The sequence below is a fragment of the Ambystoma mexicanum genome, chromosome 4p, assembly GCF_040938575.1.
Source record: "Ambystoma mexicanum isolate Mex_15411 chromosome 4p, UKY_AmexF1_1, whole genome shotgun sequence".
Lineage (NCBI taxonomy): Eukaryota > Metazoa > Chordata > Amphibia > Caudata > Ambystomatidae > Ambystoma > Ambystoma mexicanum.
In genome coordinates, this window is record NC_090927.1 from 1,201,968,233 (window position 1) to 1,201,992,711 (window position 24,479).

The 24,479-nt window shown below is 48.8% G+C and overlaps 1 protein-coding gene across 1 annotated transcript in view; it reads left to right on the forward strand.

Moving 5' to 3' along the window:
- The window catches only part of NPHP1 (nephrocystin 1), a 1,322,209-nt gene that overhangs the window by 647,061 nt on the left and 650,669 nt on the right, over positions 1-24,479 (forward strand). The window lies entirely within an intron of this gene.

Below are 24,479 nucleotides of genomic sequence, written 5' to 3' on the forward strand. Positions count from 1 at the left end.
CATCAGGGCCGCTAGAGGCAGGCCGTAACATAATTGATCAGGGCTGCTAGGGGCAGGCAGTTAACACAATTGATCAGGGCTGCTAGGGGCAGGCAGTAACACAATTGATCAGGGCCACTAGGGGCAGGCAGTAACACAATTGATCAGGGCCGCTAGGGGCAGGCAGTAACACATCAGGACCAAATAGTCAGATTGTGGTTGACTATATTAGGAATAGTTCCTAGTTACATTGAACAATATATAATGGGCAACGTAGAGCAAGATAGGGCAGCTTTAAGGAACATGCGTGCATACATAGTCAATACACTGAAAGATACTGGCAAATGATGTTATAGACATACACGTTAGTGAAGTGTGTGGATATCATAATATAGATGGAGGGTGGTCCGCAAGTTAGACAACACGTGGGCACTGTTACTGTGCCGAGATTAATTTTAAGCGTTGTGAAATCAATGAGTCTTGGTTCTGAAGGAGTCAATGACGTCAGAGAGATAACTCTGGCAAATACAGCTATAGTTGGAGTGTAAGGAAGCTGAGTGGCTAATTAGAGCCCCAGAGGTGCTTGAGGAGCGAGGAAATCAGCAAAGTGTGACACTTTGAAAAGTCGGCATCCAGTGCTTAAGGGTGATGAACACTGTAGACAAATGACTGCATTAGTTAACGCAGTAATCATACCTTTAGGAGGCCAGGTCAGAAGGTTGGGCCACGCCACGCCTTACATGCGCCGAACAGGCGCGAAACAGGGCCTTTTCCTGGGGGCCTTCTCTGGAAGGGCCGCAGGCGGCGTCTTCCACCTTCCGGCGGATTGGTGCTAGCAAAATGCACCTAGTTGCTATGCCTCGTCCATTGCCTGGTCGGAGCGCCCGGCATTTTAAAAGGCGGACTCATACAAAGGGCGAGATAATTTGAGAATGGTATTTCCTTGAGCTGGTAGAGAGGGTGTCTTGGGGGGCAAGCCAAAGGTGACCAGTCAGGGATAATATAACTTATGGCAGCATGCTCTGCTCACCTCGCACCGAGGGGGGAGCAGGTGCAGCGCATTCACAGCGATCAGCTGTTTGGAATCTCTGGTGCGGCTGCTGATGCAGAGCAGGGCTCCTGCCCTCTCCGTGGGATGTGGTCGTCTTTGGTCAAGCGGGTTTATGTTCGAGGCTAATATAATAGCCTAAAACATTACCACGTTTATATAAGATTATCGCGGTAGAAAAGTTAGGTTAGATACCACTGCCACCTGCCAAGTCTTAATTTTAAGGGAGCAAAACAAGGCTCCAAGAGGCACAGACAAAAAGGGGTAAGAGTTAACCCTTTCCAATACTCCATGTAAGATGGGGTGTACTGGGTCTGTGGTTTAAAGTGACTATATAACGTTATTGGCAACTTTACCTGTTTCTGGGGGACAGTAGTCAGCCCCAGAAAAATGGAGTCAGTGGGAAGTCTCAAAGACAACCCTGTGTCACTGCACTGAAGGTGCTGTGTAACACACACAAAAAGTGGTGCACATGGAGTAGGTGAGGCTCCAGTGCACCAGATCACACATAAAGTAGAAATACACATAGCAAAACACATGTATGAGTAGGAAAAAAGGCTCACACTCTTACCAGGTGAAAATAATAAATCCTAGAAATCCAGCAAAGCTGCTGGGGGACTCTTTAGGGAAGGGAAATCAACCATTTATGAGAATTCTCCCTAACAGCCGCAAATGCCCTCACTATCGTAGCGTGCTACGACCGGGAGCTGTGGTTCAAGCTTGCACCGCTGCTGGAGTTCCTCCCTGATGATAAGAGGTCAGAGGCGTTGGAGATTCTTCAGGGGGGTGAAGTGGTTTCGGATCACGCCATCACGGTGGCCATGAACATTGTGGACGGGGGTTTCCGGCAGATGGGCAACAGCGTTTGCCTTCTCTACCATGGTTGGCTCAACTTTCGCCAGGAGGTCCAGACCAGGGTTTTGGACATGCCCTTAGACAGTGATAACCACTTTCAGATAGCTGTGGATGAGTCCCTTCAGGCCATCAAGGCGGACACAGAGACGCACGTGCCCTGGGCACGCTACAGCAACGGCGATCATCCTTTCGGTCCTCAGGAGGCAAGTCTACCCGCTCCTCGAAGAGTTTCGGTGGGGGATCCTCTTCTTACCACCAACCTTCCCGTTCCTCAGCCCAAGAAAATAACAGATGCCTCTCCAAGGCCTTCGGAGGAGGACGCCGTCGTCGTCGGGGACCGCAAGGCGGCCCGTTGGCCTCCAACCAGGAATGAACCGCCCGTGACATTGGGCCCCCACTCGTGCACCCCGGTGGGAGGCCTGGTGGCAAACTTAGTCAGCGCATGGAAGACCATATCCACCGACCGATGGGTGCTGGACGCTGTCGCCCATGGACACAACTTAGAGTTCCATCAAAAGTATCCCCGAATACCACCAGTGGCCCGGCAGGAAAACCACTTACCTCAACTGCTGCTGGAAGTTTGAGACATGTTAAAGAAAGGGGCGATAGAGTTAGTTCCAAAGTGGCTCTGGGGCTCCAGAGTGTACTCAAGGTACTTCCTCGTACGAAAGAAGACCGGGGACTGGAGGCCCATTCTCGACCTGCTACGACTGAACAAATACATAAAGTCCCAGAAGTTCTGAATGGTCACTCTTCAACACGTGCTCGGTCAACTGGAAGAGGGAGACTTTCTGTAATTGCTGGACCTGGAGGATGCGTACTTCCAAATCCCCGTTCACAAGGGACACTGCAAGTTTCTGCACTTTGTCGTTCAAGGGAAGCATTACCAATTCAAGGCCCTTCCCTTCGGGCTGAAGTCGGCACCCAGAGTCTTCACAAAGTGCCAGGCGCCAGTGGCAGCCCACCTTCGACTGCATGGGATTCACGTCTACCCTTACTTGGACGACTGGGTCATCCGGGTCAGATCAAGGGAAGTCGCTGTCGACCACATGGCGAGGACCGTTTGCCTTCTGACGGATCTGGGGTTCTCAGTGAACTATGCAAAGTCCTGCTTGACTCCATCACAGGACGGGCTGTTCCTGGGTTCCCGACTCAACACAGTGTCATGCCTGGCGTCACCGTCGGAGGAGAGTATAGCGGCCATCCTAGGCAAGGTGCAACAGCTGTTAGCACTGAAGATCGCCATGGTGAGGATCATCAAGTCTCTGCTCATCATGATGCCGTTGTGCATCTACCTCATCCGACTCTGCAGGCTAGGATGCTAGGGATGCGCCCACTTCAGGAGTTCCTCGACACCCGTTGGATCCAAGTGTCAGGAAGCTTCCATGACAGGATAACGCTTCACGAGAGCTTCCGTTTTGCGATAAGGTGGTGGGGTGTGCGCTCTCATCTGTCCAGAGGCGCAGATTTCCAGACCCCACCACACCAGGAGACAGTGACGACAGACACGTCCCTGAAAGGATGGAGAGCTCACACCGGAAGTCTTCACGCCAGAGGCCTGTGGCTGCCGGAGGAGAAGACATTGCACATCAACGTTCTGGAACTGTTAGGCAGAATCCAGTGCAGTTCCCTTAGGGAACACTGCAAGAAGATTAAGACTACAGGAGTAAGCAGTAAACCCAATTGGTAGCAGCCTGCACCACCCAGATTTACCTGGTAGCTGTGGCAGAGCAGTCAGACTTCTCTCAAGATGAGAAGGGCAGTATACAGAGCATACACAATAGGGCTAAAAACACAGTATAGCAAGCAAACACTGACCAGAGCTTGGTATCAAACGTATATAATTATTTATTTAAGACACATTTTAGGAAATACACTAAGCACTCTAAATCAAAGCAAGTTCAAACACAGTCAGATAAAGTATACACACCTCCCTTAATAATTATTAGACAAGTCTAGATCAAAACACCACTATTTGTAAAAACAGATGTGAGCGTGTAACTTAGATGGCACTCCAATAATTAGGTTAAAGGGAGAGAAAAAGGCAGGTCATGAAAATAAAACAGTTCCCAACACTTTTCTAAGACCACAGCAGGTTAGTGAAGGCAGAGTCTACTGTAGAGCCAAAGTTCATAGGCCAGGCCCACTTCAAATTGAGCAAGGTGAAATGTGCCCAAGGTCACATGGTTTAAAAAGCACTCATGTCTTTGCAGAAATGTTCAAAGGAGGTTGGTTTGATGCGAAAGATAAAGTTAGAAGGTCTGGGGTCAACCCAGTTGGAAAGCCAAGGATTTAAGGGTCACCTTAAAGCAATCCGCAGGAAGGGAGGCCAGGCGGACCACAGTACCTTAAAGAGTGAGGAAGCTCCAGCGGTGGCAGTTGTTCCTGTCAGCGGGTGCAGTTTGTGGTTTCGACCAGGGGAAGAGAAGATCTCGTTGAGGAGGAAACATGGAGTCGTTGCGCTGCCCAGAGAAGAGACCAGCCGCGGAGTTCGTCGGTTAAAAGGTGCGTTCCTTTTATTCGCGGTCACAGTGATGAAGCTTGGCTACCCAGCCGCCGGGGTGCTTGGCATGGGCGATTCGACCGAGGGACGTCCTGGAAAGCGAATGGCGAACTGGTTGTCCCCACCAGCTCAAAGGGAGAAGACTCTTACAGCAGAAGATCTTCTCTTGTCGTCGGGAAAGTGGTGAGGTCGTTGCAGCAGGGCTCCACCAGCGGTGTCGTTGTTGCAGATGGCTCAGCTTCTCCCCACTTCAGATTTCTTAGGTCCTGTGGCGACTTCTGAAGTTCCAGTCCCAAAAGCCCTGCTTTTATGCAGAAAAACCCTCATTCAACAGCCTAGCTGTCACTCTTACATGCTAAGTGGTGAGCCGGGCGGCTCACCACTGGACCAATCGGAACAGAGTGCGACTTGGGTTGCTAAGGCAACACAGTCCAGGGTGCCAATTCCCCCACCCACACATCCTGTGGAACCCAGACAGAGTGGAACCAGTTGGAGGGCTTCTGTGGATAAGCCTGCCAAAAAGTGGAACAAAGGTCCCGACCTTGGTTGGAGTTACAGAGACGGACACAAACGCCATTTTGGAAAAGAGCTCTGGCGAAAAGACCCAACCAGTGATTTTATATTAAATAAATAAACCGGCGGTACATTTAACATTACACCAAAAAGTGGTGTGTTTAAAATCAATGGGAAAATCCCATAGGAAATATTCCGGTGGAATATTTTGCGTGGTAACCACTGCTACCAGCCAGAAACTCGACAAGGGGGGACTGGACAGTGCCCCCTTGGAAACAGACCCAGGGGCAATCTAATTAACCCTTCCAGTACTTCCACAATATGATGGTTTGTACTGGTTCTGTTCACAATTTTGGAGTAGTAAAGTCAATGGTGACTTTACATGCCCTGGGAGACATTATTCAGTCCCAGGGTATGGAGTCTATGTTTGGGGGTCACTAGGACACCCCTGTGTTACTGCACTGAGGGTGCTGTGTAACACATAGACTAAAACAGATGATACCCTATGGAGTAAAAGACCCCATAGCCCATAAGCACACAATAAGTCAAAGACCTACCTCAAATCATGCCTAAGAGTGGGAGGAAAAGAGTCTCACTCTTACCAGGAGAAAAAAACAAACCCCCAAAATCCAGCAAAGCTTCTGGGGGACTCACTAGGTTTGGGAAATTAGCCCTATAAGAGAATTCTCCCTAACAGGAACTACAGGCAGTGATTTGGTCCCTCAAGTCGTTTCTTCCGTCCTTCAAGGACGAGGTGATGCAGGTCTTCACAGACAATACAACCACGACACAATGTTTTAAATCTGGAAGCAGGGGGGCACCAGATCCGCAGCGCTCTCCAAAGAAGCGCAGGACCTATGACACTGGGCCGTTGCCCCGGGGATGTTCCTCATTCTGTTTCATCTGGCAGGAGTAAAGAACACTGTTGTCGACCACAAGTGGGAGCTTTGGCAGGACCAAGTGGACCACCTGTTCTGCAGATGGGGCATTCCCCAAATCGATCTGTTTGCGACAACGACGAACACCAAGTGCCGGAGGTTCGCCAGCAGGTTTCCCCAGCCGGGGAGCATGGGGGAAGCATTCTCATTCCCCTGGGATGGCCTGTTCTGTATGCGTTCCCTCCGTTGCCGTTGCTTCGTCGAGTCATCAATCAACTCAAATGGTCCCGGTGCACGATGATACTTATAGCACTGTCGTGGCTGAGGCAGATCTGGTACCTGAACCTCCTCAGCTTGTCAGCACACAGGTTCACCCCCCCCCCCCCGTCAAGCTTCCAGTGGTCGTGGATCTTCTCGCCAGGAAAGGAGGAGAAATACAGCACCACGACCCAGGATCGCTGAACCTGAAGGCCTGGCTCCTACAGCATTAGAGTTCGGGGGGTTACAATCTCCCAGCGAACTGCAAGGAAGTGCTTGCCAAGGCCAGGGCATTGTCTACGTTAAAATGCTACGGACATAAATGGAAGAGGTTCACTGTTTGGTGCCTTGCACAGAAGATCGACCCTCTGAGAGCCACGGCTCCGCAGGTGCTACCATATTTGCTGTCGTTGGCCAAAGCAGGGCTGGCTCTTGCCTCCATCAAGGTTCATCTGGCGGCTATCTCCCGCTACACCAGATCTCCGGGACGGTCATCGTTATGGTCGCACCGGCTAGTTAAGGAATTCGTCAAGGGACTGTTCCGTTCTTTCCCGCCGGTGAGGGCTCTGGCCCTGGCGTAGGAACTCAATGTGGTACTGACTAGGCTCAAGGGCCCTCCATTCGAACCTATGCAGACAGTTCCACTGAAGATTGTGTCGTGGAAGACAGCGTTCCTAGTGGCCATCACCTCTGCATGACTGGTGGGTGAGATTCAGGACCTGTCCTGTAAGCCACCTTCCTTAACTTCTCACGAGACGAGGGTGTTGCTGCGGACGCACCCCTCCTTCATGCCCAAGGTGCCGTCAGACTTCCATCTAAACAAGCCCTTGGTGTTGCCTGTGTTTTTTCCGACGCCTTTGTCGCCCGCTGAAAGGACTTTGCACTTGCTGGATGTGGCTAGACCGCTGAAGTTAGATGTGGACCGCACAAAGAGTTTCCGGAAGACGTCTCCGCTTTTTGTAAACTTTGGCCCTGTGAACCATGGGAAGGCCCTGTCCAAGGCTTCGATTTCCAGGTGGCTCTCCGGCTGCATCACCCATTGTCACCGGTTGGCTAACTGACTGTTTCCTGGCCGTCCGAGAGCCCATTCGACCACAGCGATCGCTGCTACTACGGCGTTCCTGTCTGGTGTGCCCCTGCTGGACATCTGCAGGGCTGCTGTGTGGAGGTTGGCGCACACCTTCATGAGATTCTACTGCGTCGACAGGGATACCAGGGAGGAGTCCAGAGTCGGCCAAGCAGTGCTGCACAACCTGTTCGCTTGAAGGTGAGCCTTGTGAGGAGGTAAGAGATGCTTATGTTGAGCCTTGCCACCTCCTGTGGTTGTTCATGTGTGTACTGCTATGTATTCTTTATTCATGAGCTGTGAATCCATGCCAGACCCCATGCTGGAGAAGGAACAAGTTATTTACCTGTAACTGTTGTTCTCCAGCATGGGTCTGGCATGGATTCACATGCAAACCCTCCCGCCTGCCCCTCTGCGGCTCCTCTCTTGGTCCTACTGCCACTTTACATGCTACCAAATCTGAAGATGTCTGCCAGAGGGAGGGGCTTAGGTAGAGAGCCGTCATTGGTTAGGGGCAGTATGACCCAGAGCTCAGTGAATGGTTGTTAGGAGAAATACAATACAGAAATGAAACTGAAACTGATTTGTTTCTGTTACCGAGGATTCCCAGCCTGATGACAGGGAATATTCATGAGTATGTGAATCCATGCCAGACCCATGCTGGAGAACAACAGTTACAGGTAAGTAACTTGTTCCTTTCCCATCAGTATGGGTGGGACTGTTATTGTTATATTGAAGGATGTAGTCTTCACATAAAAGAGACAGATAGGCCAGGAGTACATAAAAGGATAGATCTTAATTTTTAAATTGCTTGTTTAGGTTACTGTTACTTGGAAGTACATTAAAACATAGAAGACTCCATATGGGCCATACTCAGTCAACACGCAAAACAGTCTCCCCCAAGCCCCTATTCTTATATACAACATGCAGGCTCATTCACAACACATACTTCTTTAGTCTTTCCTACATCACCAACCAATGGGAAGACAGAACAACACAAGTACAACATAATGATTAGTGAGGCACAACCCTAAAATTCAGTAAGACATGCAGAAGGAAACTTGATGCATATGACTAATACCATCAAAGTACAGCTACAAACCCAAAGTACACATTTCCAACACCTGGGAAACAAAATTATGCATGCAGCTACCCAGGTTATATTCATATTCTAGATGGAGAACTGGAGAGAATGGCACCCTCTTTGTGGCCAACCGAGCAGGTTGCCTGATTCGCACATTTTCATACAAGAGGAAACTCAGACTTCCTATCTTCACAACTCTTTAACGTTATTTTAATTTATGACATACCCGGGTACCAGGATCCGCCACGAAGGGCCAACTGGCCAGGCTCCTTTGATCGCCCCCAAATAGAGAGGCAAACCAAAATAACAGACACCACGGACCAATAAAGTGCCCCCTAATACCATGGCAAACTAAATCAACACGCCAAAACCTGTTGCGCTTGGTCTCCCCTATTTGCCCCCAATTCCAGTGCAAACCAAATCTAACAACCAGACTGAGCCATACCACAAGCACGAACCATCAGCACCCCCCAAATACCACGGTAAAAGTAAACTAACCATGCCACAAATCTGAAATGGATGTCAAACACGAGGACACACACGGGGTCAAATTTAGGGTTATAGAAAACATAATGCACATTCTAAAAAGCGCAAAATCCACTATATATAGATATACACACACACACACGCACACACACGTGTGCATGCCTGCTGATTTACAACTTTCCAGACTTGCAATGCACCAATGGAGCACATCCAATGTCTTAACAAGTTCCAAAATCCACTCGGGACAGAAGCAAAAAATAGCATTTCATTTTGAATCAGAAATGCCTCTCTAATTACCCTAAAACCAAACAATATAATGTGCAGACAGCTACAAACGCCACTAACTTTGCTATATTCAAAACCTTATCTCAACACAGCAGGCCAAAACACAATGCGTGTGTGCCACTAGATAAAGGCCCATTGCAAGCTTAACTGCAGCGCACATATTTGAAAACAATGCAAAGGAAATCACTGCACTAAGCTACTGTCTTAATAAAATATGACATGAGGCCACAACACTCTTACTAACGTGCAAAAACACATGCCCTTTCATTTCCAAACGTAAAAAAAACTTCCAAACTAATCAACTGCTAAAATCTATCTAAGACTAGACACTGTAGAAATACAAAAATGCATGCATAAAGTTAAATGACAGTGCCAGTCGATGACCTAGGTCACCCTCGCCAATGATGTGCAGCACCAAGTGCCTATCAGTCACCTGAACCAGAAGTCTATGATCACAATTGTCCTTACTACATTTTTGTTTTTAATTACATGCTTTATTTCGTCTTAAATATGCCATAAAGCAAACATACTGTCACTAACGTCGGTTATATCCTCTTCTTCAGATGAGAAAGCAGTTTCTCCCCCTTCCCCCAACTTCTCACCTTCCACTTTCTTCTTGGGTTTTCCTTCCTTGTGTCTTGAAGGCTTCTCCTTTTTTTTATGAAGATAAGGACGCCCTCGATAGGATGCCACTGTGCCACTAAGATGGGGGCAACGGGGGCGTTCCCACCGGGAGCGGCACCCAGGGGAAAAAGCCAAAGGCACAAAAAAACCCTAAAAGACTTCCTTCTGGTAGAATTGGCAAAGTTGGCTGATGTGCTGAAGAATGGTAGGTGATGGATGAGCAGTCCAACCAACCGGCACAGGTTGGAATCCAGAAAGTCCAGCGAGGAACCAGGGGGAACACAAAGGCAGTTCGGTAGGTAAGCACGGGTCTGGTAAGCAGCAGATCAAACAAGGTACAAGGGAGTAGCAAAGGCAGTCCGGTGAGTAGGCACGGTTCAGTTAACCAGTAGATCCAACAAGGTACAAGAGAGAATCGAAAGCAATTCGGAATCAGGCCGAGGAAAAAAGAAAACAATGAAGAATAGAAGGAAACAGGCGAGGAGGGAAAGAAAAGGGAAAAAGGGGCTAGAACAGGCAGAGGACAGGAGAAGGAGGAGAAAAGAGGAAAGGAAGGCAGGCAGCGAAAACGGGAGGAGGAGGGAAAGAAGGAGAACCTAACTGGAACAAGGGAGTGGCAGAAGCAATACCCAGCAAGGCAAGGGTGCCGAGAAAATTGCTAGCGGGAACAAACACGGGAGCTGCAGCAACACAGGAAGGAACCCGGAACGTTGCAACGCGTACGCAACCCGGAAGCAGTGGTCTTTATACTTCCGGCCACGCACGGGCGCAACGTCTAGGACGGCGCAGGGATCAACCGGGCATGAAAATCAATGACGGACTGTCACGCCAGTGATTCCATACCCGCCATCCCTGCCGCGATGTGACACATACAACATCACAATCATTTCATTATCATCTTAACATAAAACCAGAGTGCTGCAAGAAATAAAATCCATGATTTCATTAAGAGACCTTCTGTGCATTATCTTCTGCTCCAAGCCAATACCAGATGTTAACAGGTTGAATAGACTGCTGAAACATCAGTAGAGTTGGTACAGACAGCCAATGCATCAGAGGCGTAGACAGGGCAGGGTCTGAGCGGGAAAGGCTCACCCAATGTTAATGTCACTGCGGTGGGAGCAACTAGATTAGCTTCATGCCCCATTTGTTAGACAATTCTGGCTACTCCTTTGCATTGCATCCAAGGTCGTGCGGCTCCCTCGAGCCATAAACAACGGCCTACGGTAGCGTGTCCTTGTTATCAAATTAACAGGACATGTCAATAAAGAATGTACCACATTTGCCAGCTTTGTGTACAGGTCTGCAGTGTAGGGTTCCATCCAGGGAATCTGCCAACTATGCACACGGATTGCCACAGAACCTTTAAAATATTCTCCAGTTTCCACAGAGATCCTCCCCATTGCTGGAAGAGAGAAGTCAAGTGCCACAACAGACTTGAACTGGCTGCCACCTCTGGTTATCAAAACCCATCTCTTTGCAACACATGGGTTCCAGGCATGACATTAAACTTGACAGAATCCCCATCCTATTCTTTCCGATGCTGTGGGGAACATCCAACATGCCACACCTCCTGAATTCTGCAAAGGAGCTAGTAGTGGACTGAACCGTTGGTAGCTGTTCCCATGTTCTATCTACATCATCATTTTTCATTGACGGCTAGGGGGTTGGTGTTTCACTGCATCTCTGAGACCACCCCATATGTTAGGCTCTCCCATTGGAAGCTTTCAAATGCTCCCAGCCATACACAAAGTTCTGGATACAGTGACCCAGACAGAACAGAGTGTTGGTAGAACACCTCGTTTAAAATCGGCCACTACCCTTTCCTGAGGGACTCGTTTGAAATGTAAATGCAGCTCTGCTTGGCCTTTCCTTGTAATTGCAAGGGGGGGGAGTTATTTCAGCTATATGCACATACATTTGGGGCAGGTTTCAAAGTTCACCTGAGAGCACAGAAGCTCCACCCATCAGTGTACAGCCTCTACACCTTGAGTCGCGAATAGCCTTGAAACAGTGCTCACAGGACCCACAGATTTTCGAGACAAAAGAATTTCAGGAAGGCAGGTTTTATTAAACACAAAGAACGCCTCCGGATAGAACTAAAACAAAAGAAGAAATGTCAAGACCATACTTTCTTCACAGTTTCACCAGTTTAAAGCTCTCCCAAAAGTCCTACGGATTGTCCATCCTCTGATTTCTTCTATACATTCTATAGATGTTACTCTGTCCTTGCAGGTAGCCCTAGAAGGAGGTGAGCTTTTTTCTGGTAAACTGAGCCGACTTGGTTTTGTCTGTCCCTAGTTTCCACAGAAGACCTTAAAGGACCCTTATATTCTTCTTTTCCTAGGGTCCTGATTTCTGCCCTCAATACATCCTCCCTACTCCTAATCTGCTCCTGGTCGTCCTTAATGCCGCACCATATGCTTGTTTCTCCTACTACCGAGGGGTCAAGACCATCTGATTGGGATACGTCATACTTTGGTTGATGTGTCATCTGCGTAACACTGGAAGTTGGAGGAGAAAGAGGAGATGAGGCATGCAGGGAGAGCAAGGTAGATGCTCAAGAGCCAGGGGGAGTGTATAGAGCCCTGGGGGACACCACATGTGGAGAGGGAAGTAGGAGAGGAGAAGGGGCCCAGGATGACTTGGGAAGAGCGGTTCGTGAGAAAAGAGGTCAGCCAGTCCAGTGCCCGTTCCGAGATACAAAGTGTATCATGCAGTTTTTGTATGAGGATGGAATGGTTAACTGTGTAACATGCAGAGGATAGATCGAGAAGGATAAGAACAGCTGGGGAGTTGGAGTCCAGAGATGCAAGCAGTTCTTCACAGGTGTTCAGAAGAACAGTTTCCGTGCCTCTGGAATCCAGATTGATGGTTGTGGAGACCACCAACAAGTTCAGTCTGTGAGTTGAGTTGGGGAAAGGCCAGCTTCTCAATCAGCTTCCCCAGGAAGGGGGTGATGGAAATAGGGTGGTAGCTGGCAGGGCAAGTAGGGTAAGAGGATGTTTTTTTCAGGAGTGAGCGCACAAGGGAGTGCTTAAGGTGGGAGCGGAAAGATCCAGTGACGAGAGTGATGGCAGAAATCAGCGAGAGAGGAGCAAGAGAGCTGATGTGATCCTTGATGGTCCTGGATGAGCATGGGGAGACGTGTTTAGGAGAGACCCTCATGGAGCGGAACTCTGGTAACTTCTTCAGGTGTGACCAGGGAGAGGGAGGGGAGGAGTGAGGTTGAGGAGTTGTGGGATGGGTTGCGAGGGAGTGTAGAAAGGGTGGTCAGGATGTCCTGAGTTTTGGTGGCAGAGTGTAAGGCCAGTGCATAGCAGAGGGCCTGGGAAGGAGAAGGGGAGGAGGAGACTACAGAAGGGTTGGCTAGTTTCCTGGAGATCTTGAAAAGTTCAGCCGTGTTATTGGATGCGCCAGAGACCTGTGCCTCCATGTGGGCTTTTGCATGGGTGGCGAGTCTGTATTGCCTTTGGAGCAGGCGGCAGACCAGTTTGTCAGAAGATGAGCCTGAGGTTAGCCACTTCAGTTCTGCTGCCCTGCACTTTCGTTTCAGGGCCGCAGGTTCGATGTTGTACCAAGTGTTAAGCTTAGAGGCAGGTTTCAGATGGATGCTTATGACTGTAGCAAGAATGCCAAGAGTGTTGGTGATGGAAAGATGGAGGTTGCTGAGGGTAGAGTCAGAGGTGGGGGGTGAAGGTGGAGGCGAAGGCAGCAACAGTCACTCGTTTCATTGGGTGGAATGTTGGTGAAAGAGGTTGGTGGGACTTTGGGGGGGGGGATTTGTTCAGGGGGCCAAAGGGACCTAGGTGGGCGGAGAGGAGAGAATGGTCTGACCAGGAGAGAGGGGTGACCTCCCGCCTGTTCCAAGAGTGCCCGTATCAGTGGACTCGCTTCCGGTTCCTCCGGAATCTCCTCCCATAATTCCGCCAGTCTATGGACCACTGCCCCGTATGTCAGGAACAGGCCCTTCGGCAACCCAAACTTCGCGGACCACTCTGCGAAAGTTAGTAATTTCCCTCCTTCAAACATGTCCCCTACTACCTCGCATCCCTTTTCCTGGAGTCTCTGTACCCCTGCTCTCCTTATCGCTTGCCGTAAGGAGAGCGGGTACTATGGTGGGAACCTACCCATCCCCCAGGGTAGGTTCCCACCATAGAGCCCTCTGGGTCCTCTCTTCCAAATGTATTTCTCCAGGTTCCCCTAACTGCCTCAAACACTATCAAAGTCCCCTTATTCCCCATTGGGTTCCATAGGAGCTTCGCCTCCCTCCGGTGTGGTGGCAGGCTTCCCACCAGTCCCCTCAGAATTTCCCCCACTGGTTGTCTCCATTCCAGCACCAACTGTAATTGTGCTGCTATAAAGTATATCTCGTAATCAGGCAGGCCCAGCCCTGTTTCCGCCGTAGATCTGTGTAAAATTGCTAAGGATACCCTCCTTCTCCCCTTGTTCCATGATACTTCCCCCACTTTACTGACCAGCATTCTAAAGAAGATTTTCTTCACCACATATGGTAGGTTCTTCCAGAATTGAATTCGAGTCCCCTATCCCTGATAGTGCCCTCCCTGTGTTGTACTCAAAAGTTTCTTCCATCCCATGGAATATCTGTATACCCAGATATTTAAATGATTCTGTCTCCCTCGAATCCCTACCGTCAGCAAGTCTCCCACCTGACATTCTCATAACCCTCCCAGCGGGAACAGAACGGATTTATCCTCATTGATACGGGAGCCGGACATGTGTCAAAAATGATTTAATACTTCCAGTAACATTGGAAGATTCTCCCGCGGGTTAGTTACATGAAGCAGCAGATCATCTGCATATAGTGAATCTATGTCGCCCCCCTTAACCCCCCACACCTCTTTGTCTGCATCTATAATTTCTTGCCGCAGGAACTCTGCTAAAGGCTCCAGGGCCAGAGCAAATAGTATTGAGGACGCTGCAGAACCTTGTTGTGTACCTATACATAATTCCCATGTCCCGGCCACCCAGTCATTGCTCCTTACCATTGCCATTGGTTTGCTATATAGCAGACCCAGCCATTTGCAGATGTTTTCCCCAAATCCGAATTGCTTCAACACTCGGAACAGCCACCTCCACTCCAGCAAATCAAACGCTTTCATGGCATCTAAGGAGGCAATCGCCATGTTATGTTTCTGTGATCTTACAAGATCCATGACATGGTGTAGGCGAGTAATGTTACCGGACGTATTCCTGCCCCCAATTATCCCACATTGGTCTGAGTGGACAAGTGTCGGAGCTACCTTTGCCATCCTGGCTGCCAGAATTTTCCCCAAAATCTTCCCGTCAATATTTAATAATGAGAGATGTGTCGATATGACATACAATCCAATGGGACTTTCCCTTCCTTCAAAATCACTGTTATCACGGCTTCCATTGTGGATTCCGGCAGGCTCCCCTTCGCAAATGCTTCCTCGTATACCTTCTTGAGTTGTCGGACTAGGAGGTCTATAAACGCTGAATAAAATTCTATGGGAAACCTATCACTCCCAGGAGCTGTGCCCTTTATCATATTGCACACTGCCCATCTAATGTCTCCTTCCTCTATCAGGCCCTCATTTCCTCCCCTAGCTTCGGTAACCAAACCAATTCCATCAGATCTTCCACATCTATGTCCACATACCCCTTTTCGCTGGTATACAGTTCCCTGTAGAATTCAGTAAAGCTCTCGTTAATCCGCTACTGAGTGCCCACTATTTCACCTGGGTTTCTCAGATTTTCCCTGCTTATTAACCAGCCTAATAGTTTCCCCGCCTTATCTCCCTCCCCATGCACCATTTTTAAAGTATTTTTTTGCAATTTCGATTTAAAGGCTTGGGACTAATGGATACCACTCCTAGCACAAAGATGCACATTAGCAGTGAGGAGGTAGGATTAAGTAAATTAAATCATGTGGAATTATCGAGTGAACAAGCGAAAGCCGCAAGTTCAGAAAAATTGTTTAAGTACTCCTTCCCAATAAAGCCCATCAGGGCTTACCTTCCATGCAGTGATGAACGCTGCTCCTGCAGCTTCCCGTGATGGTAATGGAGGGTGTTGCAGCTCACGATGCTGCCGCCCTCTCTTCAGGATGAAGATATGCTAGAGTAATGCCCACAATGCTTGTTTTTAGTCTCTGGCATTAGCTCTTAGATATTTTTTTGGCTGTAGGCGCTTTACAAATGACAATAGATAGTCTCTATTCTTCAGTTGCTTGCTTAGGTTCTAGTTGCTCTTAGTACATTAAGGTACAGGAGACACCCACTGGCCACCCTCACACATACTCTGCTTGGCCCTAACTGACATACACATTTTTCCAAAGAGGCTATGGCCTGGATTGAGTTTTTCCTCAGTGACAGGACTATGAGGGGGTTCTCCCCTTCGGCAGCGGCTGACCCAATTCCCATCCAGTGCGGAGTTCCTCAGGGCTCTTGCGTCTCCCCAACCCTATACAACATATTTACTAAGCCCCTTTTTGATGATCTGGACCTTCTTGATATCACCTACACTAATTATGCAGATGATACCCAGATTCTCCTCCCACTTTCCGGGGATTACAAAAAGGATTTGGCACTGGTAAATAGGGTGTATCTCATCATCCAGGAATGGATGGCAACCCACGGTCTATGCCTGAATGATGATAAAACAGTTTATCACCCTGGGGACTCACTCCAATCTAAAGAAATTAGGGCAAGACTACACTTCATTTGAGATTGATGGTAATATCATCAATGTGTCCAAGGAGGTGAAGACACTTGGCTTTTATATGGATTACACCCTCTCCTTCGATAAACAGGTGAAATCCATGGCATCAGCCACAGCTTATACGTGTAAATTCATTAGAGCAGGTAAACACTTTCTCTCAGATGACAACTGCATTATCTTAGCTCGAGCCCTGATTCTATCTAGGCTCGTCTATTGCAGTGGCCTATAGATCGATGCCAACAAATCTATTATACATAGAATTCAAATCCTACAAAATAATGCCTTGACCGCAGCTCTTGGCGTGTCCAAAAGATCACGTATATCTAAGATTAGGCGCCAAAACAACTGGCTGTCCACCCAAAATAAAATCCACTTAAAAGTTGCATCACCTGTACATAAAGCTTTGAACAATTCCGCACCTAGCTACCTCACGGACAAATTCCTAAAGCAAAGCTCCACCCGACCGACAAGAACCTCCAATGCCAATAGCCCTATCATACTGAGATTCAGGCTGGCTAAGGCTGGGGGAGGGAGCTTCCAGGTCTGAGCGGCCCAACTATGGAACTCACTGCCACTGCCACACCCTCTACGTGAGGAGCAGCCTTTGCTGAAATTCAGATCTAACTATATCATTCTGCTGAAGTCTGCTGATGACTAGTTTCTCACTAGCTCTACAAAATTCCTGATACCTCCTAGTGTACATATACATATACTCCCCAACTGTAACGCTCACCTGATTCCCACGGAGGCGCTGATCCCGGCTGGGCTGCTATCGTTTCTTCAATTGAGAAGCGTAGAGCTCGGACGACTCTCAGGACTGGGCTTCCTCTTATCGAATGTCTGACTTGCAGGGTAAGTTTTCTGCAGGTGGAAGAAAAAGGGTTAATCACCGTTTGATGGGATTCCTTCTCCCACCAATCGCCAGTTTCTCCCACAGCCTAGCTTTCTGCTTGTCTCGGCGAGCTCTCACCTTAGGCGTATAAATGCTGGGCTCTCCATCCTGCGACTTATGCAGGGGTGCGTGGGTTCCAGTTACGTCACTGGAGGTCCTCAAAGTCTTTTGTGGCCTTAGAAGTGGCACAGGTGCTGAGATGCCAAAAGGTGATGCCGCCGTTACTGCACGAGCGGATGCCAGTAGGTATAAAGAGTTTATAGTCTTGAAGAGATGGGCACCTTTAATGAAGTCTTTGCATTGTCTTTTTCAGGTGCCTGGATGCTGAGGGCGTGGTCACAGAGAGCGCGACACGTGCGGTTGTTCGTAGGTATGGGAATTTCAATGACACCTCAATAATGTCCCTTGTTTTCTGTTTTCAGGTCTTAAGATGTTGCGGGCGTTGTTCGTCCGTTGCCGTTGCACGTGCGAAGTACGTGAGTATAATGATCTGTGACCTTATTATAGCACCTCTAACAATGTTCTTTTCTTATTTGCAGGTGTCGGGACCTTACAGGCGTTTTCCCAGTTGCGGATGCATGTGGGGAAACACGTAAGTGTTAGGCTTTCTTGCAGTCTTTAATGGCACTTAATGTCTTTTCTTGTTTTCAGGTGCCGGGCTGCTGCGGTTGAAGAGATCGTAATACGCGCACAAAAGCAGGTAAGAAAAGTAAATGCGGCCGCCTTCACCCGATTCCTACTTAACAATGTTCTTTGTCTTTACAGGTGCTGTTAGGCTGCTGAAGAGAAGGCCGCGAAGAATCCGTGAAAGCACAGATGGATCAGGTAAGCGAGCGCGGCTGCGAACGTGTTGCAACTTGCTAACCTTATGTTTCTTTTGCTTGCAGGTTCTGCCGGTGTCTGGATTCCTGGATGGTAAGTATAGTTCTCGTGTCTTTCTTCCACAGGTTGTTGAGCTGAAGCTGGAGATGTCACTGGAATGCTGGAGCTGACTCGGTGAGCGTCCTGCTGCAGATGCAGAATAACGCAAAGCACGTTTTCCCAATCGGGTGTGGTTTAAATAGTGTTGGAGTGATTGGGTGTCTTCTTCCTCAGCCTCGCCCAGGTAAAAGAGTTCCTGTGTTCCAGAGCTAAGGAGTGGCACCAGCCCCACCCAGGTAAGAAAGTAGTCCCAGTTCAGGGAATAGTTCCTCCCAGCAGAAGGCTGGGGACTTCATCCTGCCAGCATTTGCAAAGGTGAGTATGCAGCATGGTCTGCTACAGGTAGGTCCACCCAAGCACCTTTGCAAGAATTATGAGCCCGGCGCCCCTGGCGCCGGGACTGAGGTTCCTTATGAGCCTGGCGCCAGAGGCGCCAGGACATGGTCCAAAGGGCCCCAACAGGGGTTTGCTGGAGCCGGGGACGAGGGTTGTGAGCCTGCTTCCGGGGATGCTGGGCTTGACTTGGCTTCTCGGGAGCAGTGCTTATGACACCAACCTGCTTCCCATTTGTGCACCTTCCATTTCTGGCTAGTGATCTGACGTCCCTCTAGTGCCTGTATATATTCTGTCGAGCTTGTAATCTGTAACTCTGTAACTGACCCACTAGGGCCGGTATATATTTTGCCTTTGCATATAATCTGTAACCATGTAACTGTCATGAACTTCACATCGCGCCCCTTTTGGACCTCCTGGTCCTTGTCTCAACGGGGATTACATTCCGTACTACTTCCAACATGGCCGTCCAGACCTGAAGCCCTTGCTCGCTCCATGCGCTGAACGCAGCGTGATCTATTTATAGACCATGCCTTCCGTGGCTCCGCGCATCTCAATGCTATTGCAGAGTAGCCCAGACGTGAATTCGTAGCTCGCGGTATTGTTTCCTTTGTCCCAGTGCTATTACCCACTCCTGTCCCTTTGCCCCTTCCTGGTTCGGAGCATTTCTAGCCTTTCCAGTCTCCCGGATTCCTGGACTCCGCGATCCCGGAACTAAACGCAACCTGGAACCAGACGAGACTCGAGCAGCGCTGTTCAAGACCAGGAGCGTTCGCAAGAAAGCAGCGATCGAAGACACCGGCAAACATCGGACCCAGGTGAGAAGGGGGGAACTCCTTGACAGTTTGAGACGCCACTCGATCGAACCTAAAAACGAGATGGAAGCCGCCGTGCAGGACTGAATGCGACACATGCAAGAATTATCAACCGAGGTTCAAAATCTTAAGGCGGAAAACGCTGCGCTCAAACAATTGGTCTTATCCCAGGATTCTGCTACAAAGGAGGGTGCCCTGTTGGCCGGTATTGTTTACAAGTTTGATGGTTCGGCAAAAACACTTTGCGGATTCCTGGATTCATGCCTGGTCCACTTTACCTTTAAGCCCTATTATTTCTCGACTCATAGGGCTAAGGTGGGTTTCATCATATCCCACCTTTCCGGCAACGCCTTAACTTGGGCAACACCCCTTGTTAATTCCGGTGATGCCCTCCTAGACGACTACGATGGGTTCATACAGGCCCTTAAAGGCATGTTTGACCGTCCAGAGCAGGTCTATACTGTCCAAGAACGCTTGCTGGACTTTCAACAGGGCTCCCAAGATATGCTCACTTATGTGACCAGATTTAAACAATTGGCTAAGGAAGCAGACTGGTCCTCTGAGGCTAGTTTTACCCTGTTCAGGAGAGGCCTAAACAATGAGATCAAGGATGAACTGGCCAGGGTGGCCAGACCAAATTCATTCCAAGCACTAATGGACCTGGCCTTGCAAATAGACTTTCACATTCAGGAAAGGAAGGCTGAAAGGAGGAAATCCAAGGGAAACCCACCCAAGACGTCCTTTGAGAGCACAGCCAGAACGGACGCAACCCAAGTCCAGCCCCAGAACCTGAACCCATGCAAATTGGAGCCTTTCGTGGACCCATATCACCTCAAGAAAGATTGAGAAGGATCCATACGGGTTTGTGTATGTATTGTGCTTCAGACAAACATTTGGTCAGAGAATGTCCTCTGGCACCTCCTCGGCGTTCGGGAAACGCCAGCTCCCGATCTTAAATGGAGCAGAGATTCGGGAGAGAGATGTTTGCTCCACATCAATTCCATCCTTGAACTCTCCTGGACAAAACAGTTTGGTGATACTACAGGCCTTCCTGTCGCCCTCCAAAGACAAGACCTATCCCATTCTGTCCTTGGTGGACTGCAGAGCTATGGGAATTTTCATTGATCAAGACTGGGTTGTTAGTCATCATATTCCGTACGAGACCCGAAACACCATGCAGCCGGTGGAAGCAATTGACGGAAGACCCCTCTCTTCAGGACCCATAAGCCTGCAGACTAAAGAGATCCAACTTTCCATAAACCATCATCAAGAGCGGATTACATTCGACATCATTAAGTCAGCCCATTACCCCATGGTTTTGGGTATGCCCTGGTTACAAAAGCACAATCCGTATATCAATTGGACAGCAGGATCATTATTCCTGGGCTCAGAGTTCTGTATGTCCCACTGTCTATCCCTGGATCCCTCCTCGGTAACTCCTAAAGAACCACCAAGAGACCAAGAAACACCACTTATGGTTTCCAATATCATACAAGTTACAGAAGCCTATCAGGGATATGCTGATGTATTTTCTACTGCCATAGTCCAGGCCTTACCCCCTCACAGGCCTGAAGACTGTGCCATAGATACGGATCCCTTAGCTGTAATTCCTTTCGGCATAATGTTCATTCTTTCCGAACCCGAGAAAAAGGCCCTTTGGGAATACCTAGACACTAATCTTGAAAGCGGCACCATAAGACCCTCAATCTCCAGCGGGTGCTTCATTGTTCTTCGTTCCCAAGAAGGATACCAAGGAACTCAGACCTTGCCTCAACTATAGAGGCTTAAATCAATGCACCCTCAAGGATCGGTACCCACTGCCCCTGATCTCGGATATCCTGGAAGCTGTGAGAGGAGCCGTAATCTTCACCAAATTGGATCTCAGGGGTGCCTACCATTTGATCCGTATCCGGGAAGGAGACGAGTGGAAGACCGCCTTTAGAACACCCTTTGGCCACTACGAGTACCTGGTCATGCCCTTTGGACTAGCCAATGCCCCAGCAGTATTCCAACGTTTTATGGATAGGGTGTTCTCTGATATGTTGTTTCTCTTCATCATTGTCTATCTGGATGACATATTGATTTTTTCCAAGGACCCTCTGAAGCATGAAGGACATGTTAAGGCAGTTCTACAAAGACTCCGGGAACATCACCTATTAGCCAAGCCTGAAAAATGTTTGTTTCACTTTCTCTGTGCACTATCTGGGATTTATCCTTAGTCCAGAGGGGATTGGCATGGACCCTTCAAAAATAAAGGCCATTCTCGCCTGGCCTACTCCCACGTCCGTGAAACAAATCCAATCCTTCCTAGGACTAGCCAATTTCTACCAGAAGTTCATAGCCACCTTTTCCGAGATTGTACAACCCATAGTGGCTCTGCTAAAGAAGGACACCCCATTTGTCTGGTCAACATTACAAGAAACTGCATTCCAGCGTTTAAAGACTGAGTTCACACAAGCTCCCATTTTGGCTCAACCCGATACAAGTCGACCCTTTTTAGTGGAAACGGATGCCTCTAATTACGCTGTAGGAGCAGTGTTGAAGCAGAAGATGGACGATTTGGAACATCCTGTTGCTTATCTGTCAAGAACCTTATCTCCTTGTGAAACGCACTACTCTGTCCTGGAAAAGGAACTCTTAGCCATTCACCAAGCCTTCACTGAATGGCGACACCTACTTCTGGGAGCCAGACATCCTGTCCAAGTCCGTACTGATCATCGAAACCTTCAGATTCTACAGTCACTGGAGTGCAGGAACAGTCGTCAGGCATGTTGGGCCTACTTTTTTGTCCAGTATCAGTTCCACATTACCCATGTCCCTGGATCACAGAACCTGATCGCTGATGCCTTGTCTCGCCGTCCTGACTACGTGACCACTGAAGATAAGACATTTCCTAAAATGTTCTCTCCCACGATCTTCGTAGCCCAAGCAGTTGATCTCCTGGAAGAAGTCCGATCGCAAACTCAATCTTCGGAACTATGGAAGGACATTTCAACATGAAATCTCTGGAAATTAAGAGCCAATGAAGGCTACTTATTCAAGGACAATGCACTACTCATTCCTACACGGACGTTACAGCAAAAAATAATAAACCTTTGTCATGACACACTCCATTCCGGGCATCAAGGTATCACCAGCACCCTCCGTCTTATACAGAGACAGGTCTAGTGGCCTAAAATGAAGTCTGACGTGCAGCAATACATCCAGGCTTGTATAACCTGTGCCCAAAATAAACATGACAAGAGACCGGTGGGTCTTCTTCTGCAGCCCACTCTACCCTCTAAACCATGGGAAATCATCGCTACAGACTTCATAGTGGAGTTACCACCTTCCCAAGGATATACTACCATCATGGTCACCATAGATTTGTTTACCCATATGGCCCATTTTACGCCACTGGCGAAACTACCTCCTCTTCAGAGCTAGCAGGAATATTTGTGGAACACATATTCCGACTACATGGGCTTCCTTCCAAGATCATATCTGACCGGGGTCCCCAATACATTTCTCAATTCTGGAAACACCTCTGTCGGGTACTAGGAATCCAACGTGCCCTCTCTTCAGGATATCACCCCCAAACCAACAGAGCCACTGAACGTGCAAAACAGACCCTGGAACAATATCTCTGATGTTTTGCCACCAAGGTCCAGGATGACTGGTCTCTCCTGATACCCGTTGCGGAATTCACTTACAACAACTCCGAACACTCAGCGCTACAGACCAGCCCCTTTTATTGTAGCCAGAGCTTCCATCCATCGGTCTTACCCTCGGTTCATCCTTACCCTACACCAGTACCTACAGTTGACTCCTGGTTCGAAACTCTAATCAACATTCACCGGGAGGCTAAAGAACACTTAGAGAAAGCCAGATTACAGACCAAGAGGTATGAGGATTCCAAGAGAAGACCAGGTCCTTCCTATACGGTCGGTGACCGAGTGTGGTTGTCATCAAAACTACTTCCCCGACACTTACGACCAAACAAGCTGGCTCCCCGCTACTATGGTCCATTTCCCATCAAGGAGATTATCAATCCTGTCTCATATCGAATCAAGCTACCTGACTCCTGGAAAATAATTCATCCAGTTTTTCACACATCCCTATTGAAACCCTACATCCAATCCTCTCGAAAATCCAGTAGACCACCTCCTCTACTGGTTGACCACCAACTGGAATATCAGTTGTCCTGGATTTGTGACTCCAGGTATAAGCGGGGCCATCTTCAATACCTAGTGGAGTGGAAAGGATATCCTCCCAGCGAAAGGACCTGGGAACCTATTTCAAATATCAAGGCCCCTCGGTTGCTCAGAAGATTTCACCTAATACACCCGGGTAAACCTGGAGCGAAAGGCCTTTGGAGGATGCATGCTGTCATGAACTTCAGATCACGCCCCTTTTGGACCTCCTGGTCCTTGTCTCAACGGGTCTTACATTCTGTACTACTTCCAACATGGCCGTCCATACCTGAAGCCCTTGCTTGCTCCATGCGCTGAAAGCGGCGTGATCTATTTATAGACCACGCCTTCCGCAGCTCCGCGCGTCTCAGTGGTATTGCAGAGTAGCCCAGACGTGTGTTCGTAGCTCGCGGTATTGTTTCCTTTGTCCCAGTGCTATTACCCACTCCTGTCCCTTTCCCCCTTCCTGGTTCCGAGCATTTCTAGCCTTTCCAGTCTCCTGGATTCCTGGACTCCGCGATCCCGGAACTAAACGCAACCTGGAACCAGACGAGACTCGAGCAGTGCTGTTCAAGACCAGGAGCGTTTGCAAGAAAGCAGCGATCGAAGACACCGGCAAACATCGGACCCAGGTGAGAAGGGGGGGGAACTCCTTGACAGTAACCTCAAGCCTTGCATATTCTGTACTGCTGCGCCCGGCTAACTTCGGGTTTGGTGCTCATTATACGTGAATAAAACAAACAAACAAACTCAAATTTCCACCTCTTATGATGTTGGGCAGCAGCACAGGCTAGACAGAACACAACAAGATTCAGGGAGCAGGCAGTCAAGATCATGGAAGGAGATGTTGATGGTTCCAGGGGGACTTTAAATGAGAACGATTGTAAGAACGGTTGGTAGGAGGAGTTGAACCATAACATGGTCAAACAAAAAGGAAGAGGGAATGTCGGAGGGTGGCAAGGTAGCACATGGGCTGGCTTTTGTGATCATAAGGGCCCCAACATCAACTTTCCTGCGAATTGAGAGTCTGTATGGAAGGCTGCAAGAAGCTGTCATAGTAAG